Source organism: Propithecus coquereli, unplaced genomic scaffold (genome assembly GCF_000956105.1).
Source record: "Propithecus coquereli isolate 6110/MARCELLA unplaced genomic scaffold, Pcoq_1.0 Scaffold355, whole genome shotgun sequence".
Classification (NCBI taxonomy): domain Eukaryota; kingdom Metazoa; phylum Chordata; class Mammalia; order Primates; family Indriidae; genus Propithecus; species Propithecus coquereli.
The window spans coordinates 3531433-3556203 of NW_012149230.1; the positions used below are offsets into that span (position 1 = coordinate 3531433).

Sequence of the window (24771 nt, forward strand, 5' to 3'; positions counted from 1 at the left end):
GTTGTGGTATTCAAGGACGCAGGCTGACAGTGACTTCATTGTCATACACGCTACCACTGCCCCCACATCAGTGGGAAGGGCGCATATCAAAGCATGCACTAGGTCTCATTCTGTTCAAAGAGCAGTAGCCAGGAAAGAAGCCAGAGACCCCAGCGAGGAGTAATGTGCTCACATTCTGCTGACCAAAGCATGTCACACGGCCGTGCTAACTTCAAAGGCAAAATTTCAATGGAGCAGGGAAATGTTATCCTACCTTGAGGCTGAACAAGAAGAAACAGTGTATTTGCGAACAGCCCTAATGAGCGCCACATCTACCTACACGCTCCCTCAGTCAGCTCTTCCCCAGCCTCATCTGGGGTCAGGCTGGAGTTGGGACCCTCATCTCCCGCAGAGTCATGTTAATCCTCACGGAATCTCTGGCTTCTTCCCTGTCTGCCACCCTTTGAAGTTTATTGCATAAGGTTATAGCCCCTTCTTTGTATGGTTACAACTGAATTTCTTTTTACCATTTCCCCCCTATATTTCACTAATTTTATTATGTTTCAGGTGAGGGAGATCCTGGGCCTTGCTTCAGTATTCATCTGGCTCTCTTTTCTTGCTCAAATTTAAGAGAAACTCTGCAAAGACAAGAGCTGACCAAGAAACCCATTTAAAAGAAACAAACAGTTAACAATCATTAAATATTTTTTTTGTTTCAATTGTCACTTTATTGCAAGACGGTAGAATTATTTACAAATATAAAGCATAACTTGGTAATCTTTAGTTAGGCAGCAAATTTTAACAAAAGCAAACCTCTTATTCAAAAGTGATCAAAATGCAAAATAAGAAGGATGAGAAGCATCTGACTGGCCAATAGATTTAGTTCTTTCACTAAATAAAACTCGAAGTGTTAATTTTTAGGAAAGGTAAACTGTAACTTCAGTAGACAGCAACATGGAAAGATTTTGCCACACAGACTAGTCTCCGTTTACTGTCTCAGTTGGGATGGGAAAGATACATTTACAGAACTGGCTGTGCTTTAGCCTTCTTTGCAAGCAGCTTTAGATCTGCAATGCGCTTGGCAATTGTCTCCTTTTCCTGCTGTGCAGAGATCTCTGCACCACATGCTTCTCCACCCAGTTTATCATGTGCTCTTGTTGACGCATCATATTTTGCACAGAGATATGATAGTCCAGGCAATTCTTTACCTCCTTATATACTCTATGTAGCCGTTCCTGGTAGCAACCCCCAAGGCCATAACACTGTTACTCCACTGGACATCAAAAAGATAATGGCGCTTCTGAACCAGTGCCTGCTGTGACTTCTCCATATCAATCACATCCTGGATTTGTTTGATGGAAACTTGCTTCATCTCTTCTACTTGGGAAATTTTTTGCTCATTGAGTTTATCAGCAAATTCTCCAATAGAGGCACCATATTTTTTAATTACATAGACAAGTAACCCTACTACTGATATGGTAGAGAAGGTCTCTGGGGACATTACATATATTTCTTTGGATAGAGAATACAAGATAAGCCCAGTTCCAAGCACATAGGGTCCTGTTACACCAGTTTTAGGGTAAAGAAACTGGAAGAATTCCTCAGGGATCAGCCCAAGACGAATTTTTCCTCCATATTCAGGAAGAGGTGGTAGAGGGAGGGGCAAGACTTGGCTGTGCTGGGTGAAAGACCCTTGTTGCCTGCAATACCCCTGGACCTAGGAGGGCTGAGCTCTTTGGGCAGGAGGTACTCGGGACAGCATGGTGAGCGAAGGTCCAGGCAGCTCTCTTAGCGTCCCTGTGACCCCAACCAGAGAACCTGTCAGGGACAGGAACAAGATGGCCACTCAACAATCATTAAATGTTTACTGTGTATCAGGGCACTGAACTTAGCCTTTACATTCACTGTCTCATTTAACTGTCACCCCAACCCCATGAGGTAAGTCCCATTTTTTTTTTTTTTTTTTTGAGACAGAGTCTCACTCTGTTGCCCTGGCTAGAGTGAATGCCATGGCGTCAGCCTAGCTCACAGCAACCTCAAACTCCTGGGCTCAAGCGATCCTACTGCCTCAGTCTCCCGAGTAGCTGGGACTACAGGCATGCGCCACCATGTCCGGCTAATTTTTTCTGTATATTTTTAGTTGTCCAATTAATTTTTTTCTTTTTTTAGTAGAGACGGGGTCTCGCTCTTGCTCAGGCTGGTCTTGAACTCCTGAGCTCAAACAATCCGCCCGCCTCGGCCTCCCAGAGGGCTGGGATTACAGGCGTGAGCCACTGCGCCCGGCCCTAAGTCCCATTATTATACCCATTTTATACCCAGGGAAATTGAGGCTGGAATACAAAGCTGCCTGCCTGGTAAACCATATAGGCTGTCAACAGAGCCTGTCCAACTCTAGAGCCTCCCCACAGCCCTGGAACAAGCAGAGGGGACCTCCAGGGCTCTATTGGATACCAAGGGTGATTTGGTTTGGCCTGACCGACACTCTGCTCCGGATTCTACTCCACTTTCTCACACTGTGTGTCTTTGTGTGGGCTCAAATTTCATTGTGAAGTGAAAAATGTAGTTCATAAAATCAAAGCATTGTCAGAGTTGTAGGTTATTAAGTATGAAATGTGTGATTTCCTTAAGTACTAAGTTTGACAGTTGCTATCTCTGACATTTCACTTTGACACTTCTTGTTTTATGTTTATTGTGAAGGTACATTCTCATTCTTTCAAATGCATGGTTTGGCTTGTGATTATCTTTCAAATTTTTTTTAGAGCAATTTTTGTGAAACTATGGATAAGTCAAAAATTCATCTTATTTTTGAAGATGAGTTCTGTCATGGAACTAATGCAGTGCAGACAGCTTGAAATATCAACAAAGTGTTTGGGAAGGATGTGGCTAATGAATGTACAGTACGGCCATGGTTTGAGAAGTGTCGTTCTGGTGATTTTAATCTTGAAAATGAGCCACATAGACGACCTGAGACCAAGGTGGATAATGAATGATGAGCTGGAAGCTGTAGTGGAAGCGAATCCATCTCAATCTACGTGTGAATTAGCAGCAAGGTTTGACGTCACTATTCCAACAATATTGGACCATTTGAAACAAATCATTAAGGTAAAGAAGCTGGATAGATGGGTATCACATGAATTTAAACCAGAATCAGAAATTGTCTCAAAGCTTGCCTTTCTTTGCCATCGTGACATAAAGGTGAACCATTTCTACACCATATTGTTACGTGTGATGAAAAATGGATTTTTTTTGACAATTGCAAGAGTTTGGCACAATCGTTGGATAATGATGAAATGCCAAAACACAGTCCAAAACCAAATATTCATCAAAAAGAGCTAATGGTGTCTGTTTGGTGGTCCAGCACTGGTGTTATCCACTACAGCTTCATGAAACCTGGTCAGTTGATGACAGCAGATGTCTCCTGCAACCAATCGGATGAAATGATGAGGACACTTGCGATTAAGCAGCTGAGATTGGTCAATAGAGACAGACCAATCCTCTTGCAAGACAACACTCGGCCACATGTTGCACAAACAACACTGCTCAAACTACAGAGGCTGGACTTGGAAACTCTCTGTCATCCACCGTATTCACCGGACCTTGCACCAACTGACTACCACTTCTTCCAGGCTTTGGACCACTTCTTGCAAGGAAAAATACTCAATTCTCAACACGCTGTGGAAAACACCTTTTGAGATTTCACGGCCACTTGCTCTCCAGGCTTTTTTGCTGCTGGCATAAACAAGCTAATCATTAAGATAGCAAAACTATGTTGCTAGTTTAGGTGCATACTTTGGTTAATTGTACTGCTTCTTGTTGGAGATATAATAAACTAAACTTTTGATTCGAAATCAGACATTTCATATTTAACGACCTACACACACACACACACACACACACACACACACACACCCCAAAAAAGAAAAGAAAAATGTAATTCAGAAATATTTTGTAAATAAATACACTTTGAGCCTGTTTTTGAATTAAATTCATATTTAAAATTGAATTGAATTTGTATTCTGAGTTTTAGTTAATTCTTTTTGTTTGTTTGTTTGAGACAGCCTCTCGCTTTGTTGCCTGGGATAGAATCAGTGGCGCCATCATAGCTCACTGCAACTTCAAACTCCTGGGCTCAAGGGATCCTCCTGCCTCAGCCTCCCAAGTAGCTGGACCTACAGGCACATGCCACTACACCCGGCTAATTTTTCTATATTTTGTAGAGACGCAGACTCTCTCTTGCTCAGGCTGGTCTTGAAATCCTGACCTCAAGTGATCCTCCTGCCTCGGCCTCCCAGAGTGCTAGGATTACGGATTATAGGCGTGAGCCACTGCGCTCAGCCAGTTAATTCCTTTAGTTAAAATAAAACAGAAGTTTCAACCCAAGACTAAACTTTAGGGAGGACTTCAATGGTCCCAGAATCCCTGGAAATGTATTGTTTGGTATGTGCGTTTCTTAGAAAAAGCATCTATTGTTTTATCACATTTTAAAATGGGTCCATAACCCAAAGATATATTAATTCCTATCGTAAAACATCTAACAGTTCTTTTCAAAACTCCAAGGAATTTTGCTTTATTTAAAGGTTAAAAGCAACCTCCAGTTTGAGGCTCTGAAATTTCTGGGCACACAGTGCTAGATAAATCCTCTAGGTGGCAGCAACTCCCCCTCATAGAAACCTATTCCAAGCCGGGCGGTGGCGCCTGCGGTCCCAGCTGCTCCAGAGGCTGAGGCCGGACCGTCGCGGGAGCCCGGAGTCTGAGGCTGCTGTGAGGCCACTGCATTTCAGCCTGGGCAACACTGCAAGACCCTGCCCCTTAAGATAATAAAAACACCCTTTTCTGTGAGCCTGGCCTTTTGGTCATTGATTTTCTTTTCGTTCCTTTATTCCTCCCTCCCTCCTTCCTCCTCTCTTTTATTTATTTATTTATTTTTTTGAGACAGGGTCTCTTTCTGTAACTTATTTTAAAAAAATTTTTAGAAATCAGCTCTGGCTCTCTTAAGTATAAAAGGAATTTTTTGGAATGACATGGGACTAGAATCATGGGGAAGGGGTTGTCTTGGTCTGTTCTCTGTTACCTATAACAGAATACCTGAAACTGGGTCATTTATAAAGAAAAGGCATTTGTTTATTACAGTTCCGGAGGCTGGGAAGTTCAAGCTTGGGGGCTGCATGGGGTGAGAGCCTCCTTGTTGGTGGGGACTTTCCAGGGTCCCTAGGCAGCGCAGGGCATCACGTGGCGAGGGGGCTGACTGTGCTAGCTCAGGCCTCAGTTTCTCCTCTATAAAGCCACTAATGCTGCTCCCGCGATATCCTATTAATCCATTAATGCATAAAAGGATTAATCCATTCACGAGGGCAGAGCCCTCCGACACAGTCACAGCTTGAAGTCCCCATCCCTCAGCACTGCCACATTGGGGATGAAGTTTCAGCCCGAGACTTGGGGGGACAGACGTTCGAACCGCAGCGCGACCACAGGCAGGCTCGGCGACCGGGCGGAAACAAAGGAAGCCGCGTGGACACGCGGTGGGAGGAGCAACCACCCAGCGGGGGAGGCCCGGCGACGGCCCATCCGCACGGGACGCCTCCGCCAGGGAAGGGTGCGAATCGAGCGGGTGTCGCCTCTGCGTGCTGTGTTCCCGACTTCCAGGCGGATTAATCCTTTGACGGAACTAAGTCACATTCCAGAGCCCAGATGACGAAGTGTGGAGGGAGAGACGGTGTCCCAGACGCCGCTCCCGGGCGGAGGGACTCGTGTGCGGGACCGGCTCGCGGAGCGCCACGTCCAGCCCACCCGCCCGCAGGCTGCACAGTCCTCGCCACCGGCCTCTGTGCTGTTAGTGTTCTTATTACCGCTCGTTTCTTCTTGATTTCTTCTCTTGGACTAGTCGTGAAGACTAGACATTCTTGGTTTGACTTTTAGTAGGAATGCTTCCAGTGTTTCACCATGGAATGTTGTATTTACTGAAGGTTTCTGGGAGCTAGATTATCTGTTTGGTTTGCGAATTTTTCTTGCATTCCTAAACTCACTAAGAGTTTTTGAAAAGAGAAATTGATATTGTATTTTATCAAGTGCTTTTGGGGTACAAAGTTTTCCTCTCAATGTGTTAGGACAGAGAATGACCTTGACAAATTTTCTAATATTGAACCAGTCTTGAATTTGTGAGGTTGATTCATTCATTAAACAAATATTTATTGGGTGTCTACTATGTACAAGTAGAGTTCTCAGCACTGGGGATGAACAAAAGAGAATCAAAAAAGAACAGCAATGAATGGAACAGAACTAAAGTGCTGCATCTGTGGCCATACCACCCTAAACGCACCTGGTCTTGGAAGCTAAGCTGGGTCAGCCCAGTTAGAACTTGGATGGGAGAACTAAAGTGCTAATCTGCAGAGAGCATACATTCTAGTTGCGGGGAGACTAAAAGAGAGTAACAAGTGTTGTTATGGAGAAAAATAAAACTTGGAAAGGGGATAAGAAGAGGGGTGCATGTGTGTGTGTGTGTGAGAAAGAGAGAGAGAGATCCCATCTATACAAAAAGAGAAAAATTAGCCAGGTGAGGTGGTGCGTGCTTTCATTCCCAGCTACCCTGGAGGCTGAGGAAGGAGAATGGCTTGAGCCCAGGAGTTTGAGGTTGTAGTGAGCTAAGATGATGCCACTGCACTCTAGCCCGGGTGACAGAGAGACCCTGTCTCAAAACAAACAAACAAAACAAAAAAAAACCATAGCGGGCAGAAAGTGACATTTAAGAAAGGGCCTGAAGGAAGTGGAGGAGAGAGCTGTATGACTGCCTGGAAAAGCACTCCAGACAGAGGGAACAGTAAGTCAAAGGCTCCATAGCAGAAGCAAAATCCTAGACGTTCAAGGAGCAGAGAGGACAGCTGTATGGCTGGCGTGGAGCGAGCAGGGGAAGGATGTGGGAGGTGATAATGGTCAGGCAGGCGATGGAGGCCTTGGGAAAGACTCTGGCTTTTAATCTGAGTGAGATTGAAATGGGGGAATCCATACAGAGTTTCGAGCAGAGCAGGGCCATGATCTGACTTACGTGTTAAAAGGATCCCTCCAACTCCTCTGTGAGGACTATGCTGAAGGGGAGCAAAGCCAGAATCAAAGGGACCAGTGAGGGGGCTGCTGCCGTGATCCAAGTGAGAGGAGAGGATGGCTTGGCCCCGGTGGTAATGAGGGCAATGATGAGAGCTTATTGGATTCGGAACAGATTTAAAAGTTAGGCAGATGGGATTCGCAGCAAGATTGGATACGTCGTGTAAAAGAGAAGAGTCAAGAATGACTTCAAAGTTTTTGCTTCAGGATAGATTTTATATTAGCTAAGGTAGGGAAGATTGCAGGAAAAGCAAGTCTAGGGAGAAATGCAGGAGTTCACTTCTGAGCACATTGCACTTGAGATGCTAATTATTGTGGTTGGATATATGAGGATAGAGTTCAGAGGGGAACTCCCAGCAAGAGATTAAAAATGTGGGAGTCATCAGTATACAGATGGTGTTTAAAGCTATGACACAGGATGGGCTCATGAAGGGACTGAGTATAGACAGAGAGGCACCCTAAGGACTGTGCTCTGGGGCATTACAAGGTCAAGAGGTCAGGAGGATGAGAATAAACCAGCAAGGGACACTAAGCAGGTGTAGCCAGTAGCAGGAAAATCAGAGTGTTTTGAGAGAGGTATTAATATTTTTAAGAGGAGGGAGCGATCAGCCAGGTCAAACGTTGCTGAAAGATAGAGTAACATTAAGAACTGAACATCCAGCACTGGATGTGGCAGTGTGGAGGTCATTGGTGACCTTGAAAGGGCAGTTTCATGGAAAAACTGGGACGAGAGTCCACTGGAAGGGGCTGACCAGAGAATGGGAGGAGAGAAACTGAGTGAGCACGTAGAGAAAACTCTTTGGAGACATTTTTCAGGGAATGGAAAGAAACAAATGGGAGAGTAGCTGGAGGGAGGGGTGGGGTGAAGAGAGTGTTTATCAGATGGGAGAGATACCATTAAATTATATATTGCTGGGAAAGGCCCAGTGGACCGGGAGGAATTGATGGTGCAGGAGCATGGGCAAGAGCTGCTGGAGACTTCCCTGAGAAGTTAACAGGCAGCGGACCCAGAGCTGGGGGTGGGGCGGGGGGAGGACTGGCTTTCTCAAGGAGGCTGGACCCTCCATCCATCCCTGGGGAGAGGAGACCGAGTCTGGACCCAGACGTGGGAAGGCAGGCTTGCCGCGGGCAGGTAGAGGTTTACTCTCAAATGCTTCTGGCCTGGTGATCAGAAGCGAGGCAGGAAACTGAGAGGTTTGAGGAAAGAGGAGAAAAATGTGAATCAATTTTCTGGAGAGATATTAAGAGAGAGAAAGAGAGAAAGTGGTCAACAGAAATATCATAGTATTTCCAGAAAGCGTGAAACGCTGCATGATCGTGAATTTGCAGTGAGAGCAGTCGGTAGGTTTGGCTGTTTTCTCTTCAGGCCCCGAGCTCAACGGGCACAGCCCTGCCAACGTTCGCTCTGTCTATTGGTCTTTTCACAGAACCAATATTTTGTTTTATTGACCAGGTCACACATTGTTTTTTTCCCCACTTAACATGTGCTTTTACCTTTATTAATTATTTCCTTAAAGTCTTCTAACTTCTAGAGTTGAACACTTCATTATCAGGGCTTTTTATTTCTTTCTTGGTTTCAACTAGGTGACAAATTTTCGTGTGAGTCGCTCTTTGTCAACATCCCATAGCGTCTGATAAATAATTTTCATGTTGAAATTTCTATCTGGAGAGTTTGTAATTTTGATATTTATTTCCTCTTTCCTCCCTGACTAGAGTACTTTATGTAAGGTTTTTGGATGGGCGGTGGCAGAAAAAGAAAGACGAGCAGAGTAAAAAGGGGCAAGCAACGAGGCTTTATTGGGGGAAGGGGAAAAAGAGCACTCCCGGACGAGGTTCACTGGTCCCGAGAGAGGGGGCCGGTGAAGTCGCGCCCGTTCGGAGGGGACGAGGGCAGGGCTTTTTATGCTGCCTGAAGTGGAACTGAGGGTCTTGGTGGGTTCTGAGAAACGGAGTCTGTTGCTCAGTCCCGGGAACCGAAACTGCCTGCGTCTGGCTTACTGTCTGCGTCCAGTTATTTTCGGCGGGCACAGTCAGATTCTTCTTCTTTTGCAGCTTTGGGGGGGTGGGTGCCTGCCACCAGCCTTACACTTTATACTGTTATGTTGTGATTAACTTATTATGTTATTTTTATCGTGGTCAGCGAGTGTGTTCTGTGTGATTGTTACCTTTTTTTTTTCAGAGATGTTTCCCAGCCTGTGTTTCCCAGGCTGGCCTTGAACTCCTGGGCTTAGGCGACCTACCTGCCTCAGCCTCCTGACTAGCTGGGGGTACAGGACATCGCACCTGGCTTGGGGTTTTCTTTTTGTTTTTTGATAGTTTGTGAATTTTTTTCTTTGTGGCTTAGTATATATTTTTTTTAATTTAAAAATTTTTTTTTTAAAGACTAGTCAAGTGAACTGGTGGGAATGGAGGAGGAACAAAGAAATCTGTAACTGGTTGTGATCAATTAGCTATAAACACCACTGCACTCAGATAAGCCCTAATATTAACAAGTGAGTATAGCACTGTGAACTTACCCTCTAAACACATAGCAATGAGATATAAAAGGAACAAAATTTAATTCTATAACTAGACTCAAAGACATCAAACAATATCTCCATGGACTAGAGGTGGGACAGAAACCCAAGTGGTGAACTGGCCTGAAGACATCTCACTGTTGGACTCTGGCCTGGAATCATGTAGGGAAGGCTGGGAGTTCAACTCCGTGGGTGATAGGAGCTAACTAAGCCTGCACATAAGACACAGGCATAGAGACTGAGGAGGGAGTCCTGGCTCCTGAAATGAAGATAAGGAAAGCTGTGCCAATCCCTGCCTGGGGCTAAGGCTCAGGCTTTCAGGGAGGTGGGAGGTGGGAGTTGGGAGGACGCAGGAAGTGGGCTGCGCTATCTGTCATACAGGTAAGGGCGGGAGCCCTGAGCTATCCTTTCTAGTACCTGTTCTGGACTGCAGGGGTCCCAGAGGCCCAGTGGGGGGAACTGTGACATCGCTAGACTGGGGATGGGTAGGGGAAACAAGGCCATCCAATTGAAATAAGTCTGCAAATAAAAACTCCAAACTTGACAATCCAAAGACGAGCACACCATAGGTAGAGTACCCTGCTCTCCCAGAGATAATCCCGGTGTACGGCGCTAGTCCTGGCTTCATGTTACTGCCACCCTCTTTCATTCTCGCAGTATCCGGGTTTGGACGATCAATGATACTGTCACCTAATATAGATGAAATTAAAATAATAGAACAATGTGAAAAAAGATTGAAATAGACTTCTGGTTTAGATGTAGTGACCTTAGAAATTACTCAAGAGTAAGAAGGAATATGAGAAACACAAACATAAGCACCATCTTTATTAAAACTCAGGTGAAACCATAAACCAGGTGGAAGGCTGACACAGGCACTTGAAAGCAAACAGGAGAAAGCGGGAGCTCTCAAGCAGAGCTGCAGACCTTGATGTGCAAAATCCTTCCTTGCAGCAATGGGAATAGGGTGCTTATGAACCTCTGAAGAACGCTGAAAGAATGTATTAGAACAAATGTTTAAAGATTTCACTTAAGAAAAACTACCAGATAAAAAGAAGAATTGAATCCACAGAGTCAATCTATTATGTCCCAGGAAGTATTGGCTCAGAGTGATAATTCCAAAATGTATTACAGTAAAGTTTCTGGATTTCATAGATAAAGAAATAATTCTTGGAGTAGCAAGTCAATATCACTTACAAAGAAAAATAAATCAGGCTGGCTTTAGACTTTATTACAGCAACATTCAATTCTAGAAGACAAGAAATAGCTATATATTTCTCAAGAAATAAAGTATTACTCAAGAATTTTATACTCAGTCAAACTGATTTTCAGGATAAAGGCAACACATATTTTTGAACATGAAAAACTCAGAGAATATAATTTCCATAAATTCTTCTTGAAGAAACTACTAAAGCAGGATCTTAGCTTACCACAAAATGAGTGTAGGGGGGAACCTATGGCCAAATAACCAGTAGTATTTCTGAATCCGTTTAACTGTAGGATTAAGACCAAAACAAATGTGAGGATCGTGGTTACAGAGCAGAATGTATGAGTTTATAAACCTAGTGATGTGCACTGGTATAATTAACAAGAATTGGGAAGACGGGGGAAAGAAAGGAAGAGGGGTATTGAAGTGCATGACGTCCCATTCTTTTACAGCCAGGGATCAAAACATCTCATTCAAAGTTGACTAAAAATCAAGTAATAGAGGTACATGTAAATGTAAGTTAATGAAAAAAAAGCAAACACTAACAAAAGACAAAATCATTTACATTGCGTGAGAAGAAAAGGGGGTAAAGAAAAAAGAGGAAAAGTACTATGTACTATAATTAAAAATATACTATAATTTAAAAAGTACTATAATTATTCAGAATAGGGAGTCAACTGAAACAATTTGAGAAAATAGAGAGCTAAGAGTATTGTATAAAGTTATCATTATAAGGGCAACCACTTGAATAAAAGTACAAACCTTCCAAATTATTGGAAAAAACACAAAACACAGCAAGCAAACACAAAGTATGTAATAAAAGAGTAAAAAAAAAGATGAAAAAGGCTATGAAAACATAGCATAATGTAACTGTCCCATGAATAGCTATAAACTCACCTACTGTGAGGAAAAGGATTTTCAGATTGAATCACAAGGCAAAACTTCTGAGCTGTAATTCAAGGAATTTACCTAAAACAAAAGCTTCAGAAAAGACACAAATATAAAAGAGCAAAGTTGTATTGAGCTAATGCAAACAAAATTCAGCAGGCTTGTCATAATATCAGACAAAGTCTAATTTAGGGCAAAGGTTGGAAACATTAAATGGGACAAGGATGGTTATTTTGGACAAGTTCCAAAATATAAGAGAGATGAATATTTATGCACATGACATTATCATTTATAAAGCAGGACTCCAGAGAAATAAGAAATAAAAACACAATAGTAGTAAAAGATTTTAATTTACTTTTTCCAGATTACATCAGGTCAAAATACATCTAAAGATACAGAATTGTTAAATTATATCTCATTGATAACATAACAAAATCTGTAGGCTTAAAACACAGAGTACACATTCCCCTCAAAAAACATTCATGAAAATTGACCCTATTTTAGGTCACAAAGAAAAACTCAAATATTTCAAAAGTAAAAAATGGTATAAACAGCATGCATCTCTGGTCACAATGAAATAAAAGTAAAAATTAATAATAAAATCGGGAACTAAAGATCCTACCATGTGGGAATTCTATGTGTGTATGTAGCTAATGCCATAGGCATGATGAGGTTCCTTGAGGGGGTAGAGAGAAGTCTAGAGCAGTAGTTCTGGAACCTGAGGGTACTTCAGAATCACCTGAAGGGCCTGCGAAAATGCAGATTGCTGGGCCCCACCTTCAGAGTCTTACAACAATAAAAGCCGAATAGCCTCAGTGGGACTGAGAATTTGCATTTTGTCAAGCTCCCAGGTTAAGGATGAAGCTGCTGGTCCGGATACCACCCTTTGGGAACCTCTGGCCTAGAGTGCGGAGAGGCGGCCGAGGTCTCCACCAGACGCTCCAACATCGACTATCCGCGAGCGGAGGATGAGTCCTTGAGGGAGAAGGCGAGAGCCCAGAACCACCAGCCTCAGGCGGAGGGTGCAGCGGCCGCGGCCCGGGACTACATCTCCCAGGGAGCCCCGCGCCGGCTCGCGCCCGCCCCCTGCAGGCGGCTGGCGGGAGGCACCGGTAGGATCGCGGGACCTCTTACCGCGCATCCGTGAGCGCCCGGAGCCGCGGCGGCTGCGGGCTGCGGCGGCGCCACGGGAGCCGAACCGGGCCAGTGAGTACTAGCCGCGCTGGCCTCCCTTTCCTCTGCGCCTCAGCCGCGCCGTCTTTCCCAGTCGGGCGGGCGGGCGCGGGGTCCGGGAGTCCGAGCGCGGGGGGACAGGACTGCCCCTCTGGGAAGACGCGCTGCGGTCATCGCTGCGGTGGCCCCGGTGCACCTTGGGGTCCTGCCACCGGCCCGGGACGGCCGTTCTGCCCTGTCCTGCCCAGCCCAGGAGCGGCGGGACCCGTGCCGCAGGTGGCAGAGGCAGGTGGCCGCCCGCTCCCCTCCGGGCCCCGGAGCTTGTCGCAGGAGCCGGGGACTGAGGGCCAGGTGGCTCCGGACAGCTACGGCCCTGGGAGGCGACCTCAGCCTCACCGTGGTGGGACAGGTGTGTGTGGGCATACCCAGCCCGGGCTCCTTGGGCCCGGGGAGCCTCCCACACCCTCCCTGGTGCTGCCGTGGGGGTGCCGTGTGGTGTCGGGGACCGAGAAGCCGGTGGCCATCCTTGGTGTCCGCGGGGCTCGGGCCCCTTCCTGCCCTGGGTGGCCGCAGAAGGGCGCCGGCTGCGCGTGGCCCGGGTCAGCGCGGCGCCACAGCGCAGTGCACCTGCTGAGCCCGGGCGGATGGTGGGGGTGCTCGGGGTGCCCGGTGATGCGGAGCCTGTCGTGAGCGCAACCCTAACAACCTCCTTTCCCAAATGTCGTTGAAATACAATGAGTTTTACGTGCTTTTTTTTTTTTTTTTTTTAAAGCGCGTTTGACTCTGAGTATCTTATTTTTATTTTGTGGGCTCTCCATTTGCCGGCACGTAAGTTTATATAATAAGTGGTATACAGTTTGAACAAATATCACTGTGAAGGTGCTCGTCCTTGCCCTCTATCGGAAGAATTACGTGGGACTGGTTGACATGCTTATCCGTTAGTAACTGCAGTAGCTGGAGGCGACAGATAAAGTGTTTTTGAGTAGAGGCACAACTCGACCCTTCAGAACAATTTTTGGTTTCGGAAGATTTTGTTATCCAGTTTCGAACACTGTGTTATTTCGACATTTAAGGTGGAGGAGGGAGGGGCAAAAGCTTGTCAATCCTAATACCTTGCTCTACAGAAAATAGCTTTGCATGTTTAACTCTCAAAACAAGCAAGTTTAATTTGGTAGCCCACACTAGATCTGAAGCGGAGCCTCCGTACTAAACTCTGTATCAGTTTTAATAGTTTTCCAGTTGATTTGTTTGGCTGTTCCAGGTAAATAATCCTGTTGTCTGTTAAGAAACAACAGATGTCTCTTTCTAATGTTAGTACTTGTTATTCCTTGTCTTGCGTTGGTTACCCCTATTCGGTGTTGACTACTAAGGTTAAATAGGACATCTTTGTCTTGGGGTTGGTTTTAGGGGAATGTTCTCTCTGCATCTACACTAAGTATACTGTATCATATTAAATAAGTTTCCATTTGGGCCTGATTACTAAGAGTTTAAAAAGTCAGGAGTGGGTATTGACTTTTTCCCCCCACATGCTTTTGTATAGCATGTATGGATATGACCATGTAGGTTTTCTTCTTAAAATTGTTAACATAAGTGATTATGTTGCTAGATTTTTTTTCTCTAAAATCCTGGGCTAATTTAAAATGCACTTTTGGGTTGTTTGATAGAATCAATAAGCTAACATTTTATTTAGGGTGTTGGTATCTGTATTTATAAGTGAGATTGGTATATAGAGTCCCCCTCCCTCATTTTTGTCTGAGTTCATAATTAGGATTATGCTGTCCTCACTGATTAAATTGGGGAAATTTCTATCATTTTCTATGCTCTGGAACAGAAAAATTATTTGTTCCTTGAAGTTTGGCAGAACTTGACTCCAGACTGCCTGGGCCGTGCTGGGGTTTTTGAGGAAGTTGGTATCAGTATTTGACAACCTTTTCATTTTTTTTTCCATGATCATTGATTTTTCTCAGGTTTTCTATTTCTTTAAAGTCAATTTAATATTTTCTATTTTCCTGGAAAATCACTAACATTATGGAAATTTAATATATATTAGCATAATGTATTAATATTCTGTTGTAAGAATTTTTTTACGTATCTGTGATATGGTCTCTTTCTAATACAGTACTTATTTTTGGTGCTTTTTCTCTTTTTTTATTGGTCAGACTTGCTTAATGATTGCTTATTCTATTAATCCTTTCAAAGAACCTGCTTTGGATTTATTAATTCTTTTTTTTCTATATTATTAATTTCTGTTATTTATCGTTCTTTCTACTTAATTTGAGTTTATTTTGTTTAAGTTCTAGCCTTTTGAACTGAAAGCTTGAATCATTTATTTAATCAACCAGTCCTCTCCTTAACAAGGCAAGGACTTCCTAATTCTTTCATTCCAGTTACTTCCCATTTGTCCTTAGCTGTATTTTTACTTTAACATTTCAAATTAGACATTATTGCTGTTATTGTTATTATTTTCTAGGTCAATATTTATTAGATTTATCTACCTGATTACTATTTTCTTCACTCTCTATTCCTTCTTGTATCACAGATACTCTTCTTTGGAACATTTTCCTTCCTCCTCAAGTGCCTTCTTTACAAATTTCTTCAGTGATGATAAATTCTCTGTTTGTATGTTTGAAAATGCCTTTAATTTTGCATGCATTCTTAAACTTTGGCTTCACCATGTATCTCTCTTTCATTGATTTCAAAGTTATTTATTATTTCTAGCATTTTAAAAAGATGTTTTGTAGCTAGAAGATTTTGGGATCTCTATTGTGCCATAGTGTTGAAAGACAAAGATTAAAAACAGAAGTTAATTTGCATTCAAATGAACTGTCAGTTTTGTGACTGTACCTTTAACATATTCAGGGCAAAGTTCTATATTGACCTCAAGTTTATTGATTATAATTCATGTTCTTTGCATCCTTATTTTTTCTCTGTTGGACCTGTTGATTCTGAGAATTGTGTTAAAGACTTCCACTATGATTCTTGTAAGGTTTTCTTCTTCTTGTTCTATTTCTATCAGTTATATATATATTTTTTTTCTTTAAAGATTGTTATTTTTGAAGCTGTGCTATTATGTGCTTAAAGGCTCACAATTCTTACATCTTCTTGGTCAGTTGTACCTTTTGGGAATCAAATAGCCATCTTATTTAATTATTTTTGCTGTTAATTCTATTTTGTCTGATATTAATACTGCAACATCCGCTTTTTGTTAGCATTTATCTGGCATATCTTTTTCCGTTAATTTATTTTCAATTTTCTGTGTTTTGTTTTAGTTGTTACTGTAAACACGTGCTATTCTTGTGATTAGCTTATAGCTAAATTTTTGCTTAATTACTTAATCTTTGTCTTTTTATTAAAAATTGTGGTAAAATACACATAACATAAACTTTGCTATCTTTTTACCATTTACGATTTTTAAGTGTGTGGTCCACTAGTGTTAAGTATACTCACTTTGTTGTACAACTAATCTCCAGAACCTTTTCATCCTGCAGAATTGAATCTCCGTACTGATTACCCTTCCCCCCCAGCCCCTGGCAACCACCGTTCTACTTTCCCTATGAATTTGCCTATTTTAGGTACCTCATATGAGTACCTAATATAGTACCTCATATAATATTTGTCTTTTTGTGACTGGTGTATTTCGTTTAGCATAATGTCCTCAAGGTTCAGCCATGTTGTAGCATGTGTCAGAATTTTCTTCCTTTTTACTGCTGAATACTATTCTATTGTATGTATACACCACAGTTTGCTTATTCATTCTAATGGAAAAAGTCAGTTGTGTTGATTCCACATTTTAGCTATTGTGAATAGTGCTGCTATGACCATGGGGGTACAACTATCTCTTTAAGACCCTACTTTTAATTCTTTTGGGTGTATACCAAGAGATAAAATTGCTCGATCATATGATAATTCTATTTTTAATTTTTTGAGAATGAATCATGCTGTTTTCCACAGCAGATGTACCATTTTATGTTCCCACCAGCAATGCATGAGGGTTCCAGTTTCTCCACATCCTTGTCAACACTTGTTATTTTCTGACTTTTTTGATAGTAGCTGTCTTTATAGGTGTGAAATCTTTGCCTTTTAATGGGCAACTTTAACCCATTTATATTTGTTTTTATTACTGATATTTTGGGGTTATTTCTGCCGTCTTATTTTATGTTTTCTGTTTCCTAGGCTTATTTCCTTCCAGTCTCCACTCATTTCCTACTTTTTGATGGATTGACTGAGTTTTTGTTCTGTGTTATCCCTCTCAAGACATGGAAGTAACAGATTTTATTCCTACTCTGCTTGTGGTAGGTATCCATAAATTTTTTGGCAACTTCTTATTGAGGTATAACTCCTATGCGTAAAGGTGCACGAATTGTTTTAAGTGCATAGCTCAGTGAATTTTAATAAACTGAACACACATAACCAGCACTCAGAACAAGAAACCACCCTTCCCACACTCCAGAATCTGCCTTGTGCCATTCACCACCAAAGATAACCACTATTCTGATTTCCAACACCATAGGTTAATTTTGCCTGTTTTTATACTTTATATCAATAGAATCATACAATATATAGCCTTTTATATCTGGCTTCTTTTCACCAACATTACATTTGTAAGATTTGTCTATATTCTTGAGTGTAGTTGTGGTTCATTCATTCTCATTGCTGTACATGCTCTGGTGTGTATATATCCATAATGTGGATATACTTTCTACCTTGATTGGCATTTAGTTTCTTTGCAGTTTTGGATTGTTAATGAATAGTGCTGTATGAACATTCTAGTACATGTCTTTTGTTGCATGAGTGTATGTATTTCTGTTGAGTATATATCTAGGACTGAAATTGTTTGGTCTTAGAGTATGCATATGCTCAGTTTCAGTATTAATAGATCCTGCCAAATGGTTTCAACAGTGGTTATACCTGTTTATTTACCCCAGAAGTGTGTGTGATTGCTTCACATCCTTGCCAACTCTTGGCAATTTCTCTTTTCCATTTTATTCATTCTGGTGAATAAAATATTATGGTTTCAATTTGGATTTTCCTGATGATAAATGAAATTGAGCTCCTTTGATACCCTTAATTTTTCACACATATGTAAACATTTTTTTCTCTTGCTGTTTAAAGATAATCTGTTTATATGAACTCCCCAGGAGTAAAGCAAAAAAGAACCTTAATATGATTTTAATTCTGTCTCATGTTAAGATCATATGAAATTTTAGGTTTTTATACATTATGCATAAACAATTATTTAGATAAACCGTGAATTTTACAGATTATTTGCTCATCATTGATGCTTTTGTCTCATTTGTTTTGCTTGAGTCCTTAAGTACTTCTTTTGTTTTGTTTTCAGGGTTTCTGTAGGTGATAAACTTTCTGAGCCCTTGCATGTTTAAAAAATATTTTTTATTTTGCTTTTCCATGTGAATATTCATGGCTGGGTATAGGATTCTAGGTTAAAAACTTCTGCGTTTTGAAGATAGCGTTTCATTATCTGCTGGCATCCAGTGTGGTTGATGAGAAAGAAGTCTATGCAGTCTGATTCCTGTTTCTTTGTAGTTAACCTTTTTATTTTCTCTGAAATTTTTCTCCTTGGTGTTCTAAAATTTCACCCCATTTACCTAGAGGTGGATCTTTTCTGTTCGTCCTGCTCAGCACTTGGCAGTCCCTTTCACTCTGAAGATTAATACACATTTCTTTGGCGCTGGGGGAGTTTCGAGTATTTCCTTCCCTCCATTCTTTCTGTTTTCTTGCTTCTGGAATTACTCTTAACTGTGAATTAGAATTTTTTGATTTATCTTTCATGTTTCTTGAGATAAACATTTTTTTCTCTCTCAAATGTTCTGTCTCTTTATCTTTATGGGCTGCATTCTAGGATGTTCCTTGGCTTGATTTTCCAGTTCACTAATCTAGTGTTTAAATTTGTCTGGTCAACTCTTTAGCCCATCTCTTGAGTGTTTTTTTAATGTTGATAATGTTGATTATCGTATTTTCAACTTTCAAAGTCTCTGCTTTTTAAATTTAAATTTTCAAAATAGGTAAGGTAATCAGTGCTCAAAACCCATACTGTGTTAAAAAGGTGTAAGTGAAGGGTCTCCTCACCATCCCCATCCCCCATCCACCCAGCTCTTTCTCCCCCATGAGCCCGTAACCATTGTCGTTAGTTGCTTATGTATCCATCGAAAGTTTCTTCACGCAAACAAAAATGTGAATCATGTTTTTCATTCCTCCTTATTTGCACAAATAGTAGCATTATTCTATGTCTGCCTTTCACCTTGCTTTTTTATTTTACAGTATATCATAGAGATCTTCACTTATCAGTTAGCAGCTTGCTTTTCATAGATATAAGTCCCCTTAAACCTTTCCAAGGATGTCTAGTAATTTTTTCTGTGTGCTCAAGTAACCTCTTTCCTTGAGTATATGTTCTCCTGTTGATTTGGTATCCCCATTTTGTGATGTTGAATAAAAACTTGGTGATTCTTACTTTGCATGCTCATTGTTGAGTTTGAAAATTCCTGTTTTCCTGCCTGTCCTATTTGCCTTAGCCCGCCCATCGTGTTTATTGAAGGGTTGTGATGTGCTGCTGAGTGGAATGTGGGGGATTTGTTGTGGGCTGCTCAGGCTATGTGGGGACAAGTCCAACAGTCCTAGCCATTCTGACTGCAGTTCCTAAGTTAATCAGCTTGTCAGATTCGATTCCTGCTCTTTCTGTCTGTTGATTTGGAGCCAGGAACCTGTTACCACTTTCCAGTGCATGACGGCCTCCTCCCAAGCTTGTACTGGGCTATGGTTTGCTCGGGTAATCTGCCTCTAAGTACTTTTTACCTTCCATAAATTTCTTAGACATTCTTAGACATGTTTTCTAGGTTTCTTATTGATTTAGTGTTAAAAAATAATATTTCTGCCATTCTATACAATTTTAAGCCACTTAGAAGGCAAAACTATGTGTTTAGTTCATCGTCTTGGTCCAATCTCCAATACTCTCTTTTATCTTGAATTTATTTCCATGTTGGGGTTCCCCAAGACCACCCTCAGATTTTGTGATTCTCTAAGAGGACTCACAGGACTCTGCGTTTAGTTGTACTCATGGCTATAATTTATTACAGTGAGAGAATACAAAGCAAAATCGGCCAAGGGAAAAGGTCCATGGGGCCAAGTCCAGAGGACACCGGGCACAAGCTTCCAAGAGTTACCTCCCCGTGCAGTCACACAAGATATGTTTAATTCCCCCCAGTAAGAAGTTGAGGCAACACATATGAAATGCCTTCTACCAGGGAAACTCACTAGAGACCTAGCACCCAGGGTGTTTTACTGGGGGCTGGTCACATAGGCACTCTGTCTGGCACAGACCACATTCCAGACTCCCAGAAGGAAAGCAGGTATTCAGCATAAACCAGTGTTTGTACAAATAAATTAGGCACAGCGAGCCCCTCTTTACAGCTAGGATGGTGGGAAGTCTCCTGAATTCTAAGATCCCAGATGCCAGCCAAGGGTCAACCTTGCTTTTCAAGGGTCTTTTTAAGAATAGCAGTCTCATGCCTGCTATGTTAACTCTTTTCTGTGAAATTTCCTTCCTGTGTTCCACAGAAAAAGATGGACAGTGTACCTGGAAATGAGTTCTCCCGGCCAGATTATCAAATGTCTTTCGCCCTCTCTGAGGAGAGATCAGCATTTGTGAGTATTAAGACGAAACCATGGGCAAAGAGCCATTTCCTGACTTTGGGAGAAGCTGAAGTATGGCACACGCTAAGCAGCCTTGCGGATGTGTCAGTGGCAGAGCGTGGAGGAACCACTCAACCATTTGAAACTATTTTTCTCTTAATTGGTCTTTATCACTTCCAGGTGATAGGTGCCTCCTCACCCAGCACAGAAACGTGCAGCTTGACTTCCGTGTCTCCCATGGAACCAGCCGACCTCTCCAGCAAGTGTTAGTCTCCACCCCCAAATTCTGCCATCCTCTCTGCTCATGTGGCCTTTCATCACTTACTTCTCTTCTGTGGTCGAAGTAGTTTTTGTTGCTTCACTTTGTGACTGTCTGAGTTTAATCTCCCACAGGATTGAGAACTCCTTGAGGACCGAACAGCAAGTCATACTTAGTTATATCCCCTGTGCTTCCCTGGCAGGGTGACGTGCTTATAGTCGGAGCCTATTAATGTTTGTCTAAAGAACAACTAAAAGAAGGTAGGAAGTAGTCTCTTCTTCATTCTGTCCCCTGCTTCACATGTAGCTGATTTTTGTTCTGTGCTGAGGATGGGGATTTAAAGCACCAAGCTGACATAACCGCTCAAGTTCTGTCTGCAGCAGATGGTATAATTAAACGTTTTAGTTTGAAAGGCATTTCGATTTTATTGAACCTGAGTGTGGGCTTAGATTGTCAAATCATCTTTTCTATCTAACTCTACAGGTTGTATCTAGTTGTAGACTTGTTTCTTCCCTTTCTGTTGTTTTTAGACCTCAGGAGTGAGAAATTGAATTAATTATATTCTCATTCTTAGCACTTTATAGTCATTGGTCCATGAAAGCCCCTCTTTTGTTTTGCTTGTTCATGCATTTGTTGGTTCATTTATTCATTCATTCCATTTTATGCCTGTACCCCACTCTCATGCTCTTCTACCCATAGACAATGATTCTTTTTTTGTTTGTTTGTTTTGAGACAAGGTCTCAATCTGTTGCCTGGGCTAGAGGGCAGAGGCATCATCATAGCTCACTGCAACCCCTAACTTCTGGGCTCAAGCGATCCTCCTGCCTCAGCCTCCCCAGCATCTGTGACTAAAGGCATATGCCACCATGCCTGGCTAATTTTTCTGTTTTCAGTAGAGATGGGGTCTTGCTCTTGCTCAGGTTGGTCTTGAACTCCTGAGCTCAAGTGATCCTCCTACCTTGGCCTCCCAAAGTGCTGGGATTACAGGTGTGAGCCACCGTGCCTGGCCATAGACAACTATTCTAATAACTTTCATATATATGCTTTTGTGTATGTACAGTTGACCCTTGAACGATGATGGGGTTAGGGCCACTGGCCTGCTACACAGTCAAAAATCCACATATGACTTTTGACTCTCCCGAAAACTTAACTAGTAATAGCCTACTGTTGACTGGAAGCTTTACTGATAACATAAATAATCGATTAACACATATTTTCTATGTTATATGTATTATATACTGTAGTCTTACAATAAAGTAAGCTAGAGAAAAGAAACTGTTATGAAGAAAATCATAAGGAAGAGAAAATATATTTGCTCTTCCCTAAATGGAAGTAGATTGTCATAAGTGTCTGCCTCCTGTTGTTTTCACGTTGAGTAGGCTGAGGAGGAAGAGGAGGGGTTGGTCTTGCTGTCTCCGGGTGGCAGAGGCGGAAGAAAGTCCAAGTATAAGTGGACTCACGCAGTTCAAACTTAAGTTGTTAAAGGGTCACCTGTATACTGTTTTGTGTGCATGTATTTTTAATTTCCATATATGGTGTCATGTTCTAGTCTTTATTCTGTATCTTAGTGTTATTGCTTACCACCGTGTCTTAGTTTTATCACTCACCACCCATCCCTGTTGCGTTGTGACTATCTGGTCTTCGTATCCACCACATTTTGCATGACTTTCCTAGGGATGGACACCCAGACTGATTCCTACTCCCAGACACCACAACCAGTGCTGAACGAAACTCTCATACATTTCCCCTCATGTGTGAGACTCTCTTTGTGATTTAGACCCAGGAGCAGATTCGCCAGGTTGTAGCGTATGCCTATAGTTAATATAATCAAGTATTGCCAGACCACTCTCCAGAGTGGCCGCACCATCCTGTGTTCCCCTAGCCACGCACAGGGCTTCTGAAGGCCTGATCGCTGCAAACACTTGGCATTATTCCACTTTCTAATTTTTAGCAGTCTCCCTCTTTTTATTTGCATCTCTCTGATTGCTACTGAGTTTGAGGATATCTTTATATATGTTTGTTATCTTTTTGAGTTTCCTTTAACATAAATTACCTGTTCGTGCTCCTTTCCCATGTTTCAGTGGGGATTTCTGACTAGATTATTTTAGACGTTAGTCACTTCTTGATTTTTAGACAATGCGAATAGTTTCTCCCAATATGTTATGTGTCTGTTGACTTCGTTGTTGGTATCTTTGTTGAATAGAAATCCTTAAGGCCAGGAGCGGTGGCTCACACCTGTAATCCTAGCACTCTGGGAGGCTGAAGCAGGCAGATCATTTGAGCTCAGGGGTTCGAGACCAGCCTGAACAATAGCGAGACCCTGTCTCTACTAAAAAAAAAAAAAGAAAAAGAAGTTATCTGGACAACTAAAAATATATATAGAAAAAATTAGCCGGGCATGGTGGCACATGCCTGTAGTCCCAGCTACTAGAGAGGCTGAGGTAGGAGGATCGCTTGAGCCCAGGAGTTTGAGGTTGCTGTGAGCTAGGATGACGCCACGGCACTCTAGCCCGGGCAACAGAGTGAGACTCTGACTTGAAAAAAAAAAAAGAAATCCTTAATTCTATGACCTAAATCAATCTGCCCTACAAACTTATTTAATTTTACCTTTTGACATGTTGATTGACAACATTTAATAATCAAGAGATTTCACATAAAAATCTGGATTTCTGGCCTCTCTTGAGAAAGTGAAAGTATTTCAGCACTGGCTAGAGTTACTGAGTAGTGGTTCTTCCTTTATCTGGAGCATGGGCTCTTCCCACCCAGCTGTCCTCACTCATTCTCTTGACCTCTGACCTCCTGGCCCCTAGAATCATTTAATCTTATGACCAGCCTCTGCTGTATGTGAAGCAATACCTTAAAAAAAAAAAAAAAAAAAAAAAAAAAGCACAGTGATTACGTTCACACAGATGTTGCGTCGACATCACTGTAGTGGACATTGAGTAGTGGACTGAGAGTTGAGAAGACGACCGTGGTGGCTGTATCTCATGACACTATCGAATGAGTATCCACATGGCAATAGAAAAGTGACCGTGCGCACCCTCTTCCAGCAATAATGACTCATTCTTTTCAACCTTTTCTGGACTGTCTCTTATTTTTTATTTTGATGCATAAAAAAAAAAGTCCATAGCTTAGTGAAATTGCAGTGAAAGCTCTAAAGCAGGGATCTGGAAACTTTTTTCTTGAAGAGCCATACAATAAATATTTTAGGCTTTGTGGGGCTGTGTGGTCTCTCTTGCAACTATTCAACTCTGCTCTTGTGGTGTGAAGGCAGCTGTAGATGCTATATAAATGAATGGGTTTTGTTCATTTGGTCCACATTTTGAACTGCACACCAAAGTTTGCCAGCCCATGCTCTAAACTACAGTTTTCAATTCAATTTTTTCCTCTTTGCCTTGTTTCTATGGAGCAAGGGTATATATAATACTCTGCTAATGAATATAAAGTACCTACCAGGTACCAGGCACTGAGATTATAGTGTTGGACAAGACACACATTCATTCTATTAAGCTCATTGTCTGAGTGGGGAGGCAGACGAGGGAGTAGGCAGTTACCAAAGAGGACAGCAGGCCTGGACAGCGGTGAGCACAGAACGGGGCGGAGGTAATTGGGATTGGGGATGTCAGGTAAGGCTTTCTAGAAGAAAGTGATATTTAAAATGAAGAGGGAAGAGGAGTTAGTCGGGACAAGACAAGGGTCTTGTACTTCATCTCCAAAATCCATGAGGTGAGAGTTTAGCTTAATATAGCTGGAAAGTAGAAATCAGTGTTTTGTGGTGGTAGCAGGAATGATGAGATTGAATAAAATATCCACATGGGGAACCGTGAATGCTTAAATAGAAGAGCCCATGCCCCAGATAAAGCAATAATCAAAGGCTCATGGTGAGAACTCCTATGCTATTAAATATGTCAGAAAATAAGAAAACATGGAAAGCATCTCACCTAATTTTATTTATTTATTTTTTGCCTATTTTAGATTGATTTTTATTTTTTATTTTATATATTTCTTTC

The 24771-nt window shown here is 42.0% G+C and overlaps 1 pseudogene; it reads right to left on the reverse strand.

The window, feature by feature from the left end:
• Positions 1 to 991: 991 nt before the first annotated feature.
• LOC105816080 lies at positions 992 to 12630 on the reverse strand (annotated as a pseudogene).
• Between the last annotated feature and the right edge of the window lie 12141 nt (positions 12631 to 24771).